This window comes from Poecilia reticulata, unplaced genomic scaffold, assembly GCF_000633615.1.
Source record: "Poecilia reticulata strain Guanapo unplaced genomic scaffold, Guppy_female_1.0+MT scaffold_219, whole genome shotgun sequence".
NCBI classification, from domain to species: Eukaryota; Metazoa; Chordata; class Actinopteri; order Cyprinodontiformes; family Poeciliidae; genus Poecilia; species Poecilia reticulata.
In genome coordinates, this window is record NW_007615023.1 from 42192 (window position 1) to 48282 (window position 6091).

The 6091-nt window shown below is 44.1% G+C and overlaps 1 protein-coding gene across 1 annotated transcript in view; it reads right to left on the reverse strand.

The window, feature by feature from the left end:
* The window catches only part of dcc (DCC netrin 1 receptor), a gene marked incomplete at both ends in the record, with an annotated part of 106776 nt that overhangs the window by 39838 nt on the left and 60847 nt on the right, over positions 1–6091 (reverse strand). The window lies entirely within an intron of this gene.

Genomic DNA, 6091 nt, shown 5'->3' on the forward strand with positions numbered 1-6091 from the left:
AGCAAGGGAGACGGAGCAACGAAAAGGCAGAGAGGACGGATGAGATGAGCAGAGAAGGAACGAAAAAGACGTGAAAGAGACAAGAAGGAAGAGAAGGAGGAAGAAGAGAGGTGAAGAAGATCACAGAAGAAAACGCAGCAAAGCCTCCGACGATTCATCAGCCTGCAACGTCTACGACGGAGGAAACTAAACCATAGATCTACAAAGATCTGACTGTGAGCCACATTAATGCAGTTTATCATCAACCTGACGATGCAGAAACTTCATTTGACACATTTTAACGTTAGCTTAAAAAGCTAGCTTAAAAAGCTAGCTTAAAAGAACGAGTTTGTTCTCTTACAAACGGGAACAAAAACAGACGTTAATAATAAAATAAAACATGTTTTACACACTTCACTCGTTGTTTACATAACACATCGTTAATACAAATCAAACGTCACAGATTAAATGTCTGGATTGGAGTGGAAACATGTTGCTCAACAGTTTCTACTGATGCTGAGATGGTGGAAAATGAGAGAAATGGAAACAAAAACCAAAAATAAAAACATTAAAAAACATAAAATACACGGCAAAATGCAGCTTATGATCAACTTTGGCCCAAATATGTAAAACAACTGTTAAGATTGCTAAACATCTGAGCCTTAAAAACATTTTATGAACCTTAAATTAATGCAAACTCCGACATGCTAACGGCTAAAATCAACAAAACACGAATAACCGCTAATTTAACGGTCCACGCAGCAAACGGATCCAAATAAAACAGTGGAAATCTTTCAATCGCTAGCGCAGAAGCTAACAACTACCTTACAGCCAATCGCCACCAAGGAAAGCGAATGCTGCTCCAGGATTGGCCGCTTTGCAAACACCAGCCAATAGCGTGGAAGCTAGCTCTGCCGCTAGCTATTTTAGCTTCCAAAGCTGCGTTTTGTCTTTTAGCATTTTTAGAGGAAAATGATCCACACAAAGGAAACCATGTTGGCATAAACTCAGGCACTCAGGCTGCTTCAGCTGCAGGTATTTTAAGAAATTATTGGACTTTTTGTCAACAGGTAAGACGCGCACAACCCCTGTGGCTTTAAAAATACCATCCATCCATTTTCAGTCGGGCCTCTTGAGTGTAAATCAAAAGTGGAAACATTTTATGACGGTTTCAGAAAGGCCGTAATGATTCTGCTATCGACCGCCGGAGACGCTTAGCATTCAGGAGCGAAGCTGCTTCCAAATGCTACACGTCCAGATAGCATAAGGCATTATCGAGTGCACTTTAAAAGAGCGACCCGTCTTTGTATGGAGAGCAAAACGTGCAAAAATTATTAGAGAAAAATCGAGCCGAGCGCTTCAACATCTCGATGCACTTTAAGGAGATTTAAATGTGCGACATTTCCAGATAAGACTGGATGGAAGCAGAAATCTGCGAAAGCATCTTTAAACCAAAGTGACTCCATCCAATGTCCTGCTCCCCCCGCCAGGAGAAGCCGAGAAAAATCCAATTTATCCCCGCGGTCAGAGATCAAGACAGTCTGCAGAGACTTTAAACGCTTTTGTCCGTCTGAGAACATGTCAATAAAAGCTTCGGCGAATTCGCACCGACATTTCACAATTTGTTTTTGCTGCTAAAGAGCGAGAGGAAGGAGGCGACGGGAGGCGGCAGCACGCCCCCCCTCTCCGCTGCTGCAGATGAGATTTCAGGGTGTGAAGGGCGGATTTGTTCCTGATCGGCGACCCGGCTGCAGGAAAACACACCAAAACTCAAGCCGACCGAGCAGGAAAGCGTCACTCCCTGAAAACGGACGGCGCGGATAAATAATAGAGTCGGACAGCAAAGAGAGGGAGAGCCAGAAAACAATCTGAATAAGTGGTGAAAATTACACCGCAGCCGAAAGCTGCTCTGCATTTAGATTGTTTCTGCAGCGCGGACGACCAGAACACGGAGTTCTGGTTCTGGTTCTGAACACACGGCGGGAACAGAGAGTCCACATGTCGTTACAGCAGACATGAACCTGGAGCTGCAGCCTGAGCACAAACGGGTTCGTCTGCTGAGGCAGAGAAATGAGTCACAAAACGACTATCAGCAGAATTTAGGCTGATTAAGGAACTAGAAAATATTCAGTCCGTTTTCCTACCTGATGATCCGGTACATTCGGTTCGTTTTGGGCCTAAACTACTGGATTTGTTCTCTAGCCGAGCAAACAGAAACGGAGTGGAGTCCGATTTTATCCGTTTGAGGATTTCTCCTGCTAGCGCTAAGCTAACGTGTTTGTTTTGGTTGTATTTACCCAGAATGCCCTGCGCTGTACTCCACCTCCTGCTTTTGGAGTGGTCTTCGGTCCGCTTGGCGTTCACATGCAGTCAAACCGAACCAGAGTTCACTTGAACCGAACCCAGACCGAAGAGACTACAGCGCAGGGCATTCTGGGTAAACGTTAGCCGAAGAAATGGCTAAAACTAATCCCACTACTACTTAAATCTGACGCCTCCATTTTAGTTTCCATTCGGTGAAGGAGGAAGTTGTAGTTGTGTTGAGCGTTTCCTTCAGTGGTTCTTGGTGCAGCGCCCCCACAGGCCGGGAGGGGAACAGGCTGGTTTGACTCGGATCAGATGCTGTACAACAAAATGACACTATAACAGAAAACATTACTAATATAAAAATAATATTTAATTTATTTTAATGCAGCCATTTATTTAAAACCAAGCCAAACATTTGTAAACATTTAAAAATCTTTGATGTTGCTGGTTGAACTTAAAACACAGCTGCTTCTCCAGCAGCTGATATTCACACTGATAAATATTTAAAGTGTTGATGCTGGATGAGCAGGAAGCAGATTTAAATCCTGCAGCTTCATCCTGCGTGACGCCGATCCGCCGCCGCCGTCCTCTCCTCCTCCTCAACTCAATTTCAGGGCTCATTTCAGCCAGCTGCTGTAAAACTGCTGGACGGCCCCGCGCGCACACACACACACACACACACACCAATAGAAACCTTTCTACGCTTTTAGATTTTTGTCAAAATTAGCAGGACACCACTCCTGTCCCGTTAATTCANAGATTTTTGTCAAAATTAGCAGGACACCACTCCTGTCCCGTTAATTCAAAATGTCCTGCTAGTGTTGTGTGTATTCTGACGAAATGTCCTGCTAACCCACATTTACCAACACACACACACGGGAACCCCTCCAGGACGGAGGACGTCTGTCCCGGATATCTGGGACCTGAACGGTTCCTCTGGTGTTTAAACGTTACCTGCTGACCTGAAGCGTCAGAGAAACATAAACACGTAAAAACAGATTTAAACTGTGGAAAAAATACTGAAAACGTCCAAAAACCAAACAGATTCACGACTAATAAAATCGTCACATTTTATATCCAGCTTCTGCTCGGAGGCTCTGGGTTCTCATGTCTTATTTCTGACTCCATCCTTGCCAAAAATCAGATCTGCACTGCAAAAAAACTAAATCCTACCAAGTATTTTCACTGTAAATAAGACAAATTCAAACTTCAGCAGGAGAAAAGAGCTTCTTCTAATATTTCCTTTAGATTGATGACAAAGTTCTTGTTCCAGTGGTAAATTATTTTATTTATAACGTGGGAAAACGTTTTGTTTGAAGTGAAATAATCCACCAGAACTTTGTCACCAATATGAAGGAATTATTGACTGGAAAGAAGCTGAAAGTTTTTGGTAGTTTAGTTTAGTTTGGTCTCATTTCAAAATCAAGATATTTGAAAATAAACAAAAATACTTGGTAGGATTTTGTGCTTTTGCAGTGTATTTTGTAGAGCTGAAGCGAATCAATCGGATTAATAAATAACAGAAATGACCCAAAGAGAATAAAGTTCTTTATGGACTAAATTAAAATAAGAGTTTATTTACATTATAGTTTCAGGAAACTGAGGCGAGAAGGTCCAAAACGAAGGCTGTTAAAAACAACCTGCTGAAAGCAGCTTAGAGAGTGTGTGTGTGTGTGTGTGTGTGTGTGTGTGTGTGTGTGTGTGTGTGTGTGTGTGTGCGTGTGTGTGTGTGTGTGACTTGCATGAACAATCACAGTGGAAAAGCCTCCAGCGTAATTTCCAGTAATTCCAGGTGTTTTTCTGTCACGCTGCGCCGCCGTTCTCTGATGTTATTACTGTGAAAGCCGCGACCTTTGACCCCCGTGACATCATCAGCCGCTCTGGAGGAAAACAAGGGGAAGGTTTTCCTCCTGCTGCGTTTTTCACGATGGTTCGTTACATCGAGCAGCTTCACGATGCGTCGCACCTCCAGTTCCTTTCACCGTTCGCTTTTCTGATCCGGGAAAAAAAAAAAAAAAAAAACCCGCCCGAACGGAGGGAAAGCAGCGGGAAGCCGGATGGAGGACGGGTTCTGGTGCGAGACCGACCAAAACCCACATTTAAAACAAGAGTCGCCATCGACAACAAACCGAGTTCTGTCCCAACATGGGCTGGAAAGACACGCAGCGAAGAAGAAGAAGAAGAAGGAGCCAAAACTCCAGAAACCTTCATTCATTTGGGAGGGGGAAAAAAAAAAAGACGGAACAACAAGCACGGAGGAGGCAGCATCATGCTGAGAGGGAGCTTTTGCTGCAGGAGGGACTGGTGCGCTTCACGGAACAGAAACATCAATGAAGCAGCAGCAGGAAGAAGAGCTGGACGAACAGGTGTGTGGATGAGTCAGAAGGTGGATAAGTAAGAAGTAGATCAGTAATTACGTAGATTAGAAGGTAAATAACAGATTTCTCTCCAGAGTCTCTGGAAACATTTTTCTCTGCACGTTTTTCTCTTTACTTTCACTACGAGGAAACTCAGAAATCAGAAGATTTGATTCTGAAATCTGGGATATTAAAATACAAGCTGTGCAGAGAAGCTGCCGGTTCCAGAAGCCAAACACAAAACCTGAAAACAAACTTCCAGAGCTGATTTCCATCTCGGACGGTTCCGCTCATTCATCAGCTTAAAGCGACAGAAACCAGACCGATCATCAATCTGAACATTTCCCATCGACATGCTGCTGATGTTAGCGACTCGCTTGTAGCTTGTAAATAAAATCCAGTTATTCGTTTCTAGAGCCGCCTGAGATTCGTCTCCACGAAAAACCTGGAGCCTTTTCGCATAAAAGCACCAAAATAAGAGCAGGAAGCGACTTTGTTTTCGTTTAAATATGTCGTTTAAAAGCCTCCAGAGCAGCAGGACGGCTCGATAACGACCAAACCGCCAGGCGGCGGCGGCTCCTTCAGCCTCTTTGTCCTGAGCGATGATGGCGGCTGCTTCATCGCACCGGGCGATCGATGCCCGAGTGACAACACACACACCGACGTGAACACACACTCAGCGTGGCGACACGTTACGGGGTAGGTGGAGAGGCACGAACCTCCAACCTCTGACCGATCGATAGCAACACACACACACACACACACACACACACACACACACACACACACACAGACGCTCACTCATAATACAGATGACCTTCCATTTTCTGAGCTCGATAAAAGCCGACTTCGAGGAGAGATCTGCTCTGAGGAGGAGGAGGAGGAGGAGGATAAACATCTCCGCTTCTGTTTCTGGAGACGTTTTGTGCAGAGGAGGTTTTCAAAGACGAGGGGATTTAGAGATCAGCAGAACGACGAGGAAAAAAATCTAACTAAACATAGAATAAGTGTTTCCCTTTGATGCTGCGGCTCCTCATTTTATTTTGGTACCAGAAGCTAAATGCACGTCTTCTCCAATGTGAAGCACGGTGGTGGCAGCATTGTGCTGGAGGAACTGGAGCACTTTGAAAAATCATAGCTGGATTTATAGTTAGATGGATATTTTACTTCCTGTAGCAAGCTAGCTGTTTTTGGCTAACCAATTTCCATCCAGGAGAAGGCAAGCTAGCTAACTACTTTAGCTAGCTAGTATTTTAGCTTGTTGTTTTACGTTCAGAGGCCAGCAAGGTACTTAGCTATTTTGGCAAGCAAATTCTGGGCACTAGCGAGCTAGCTATTTTACATCAATGAGAAAGCTAGCTATTTTAGCAAGATATTTAATGTCCATTAGCTAGCTAGATATTTTAGCAAGATATTCGATGTCCATTAGCTAGCTAGCTATTTTACAT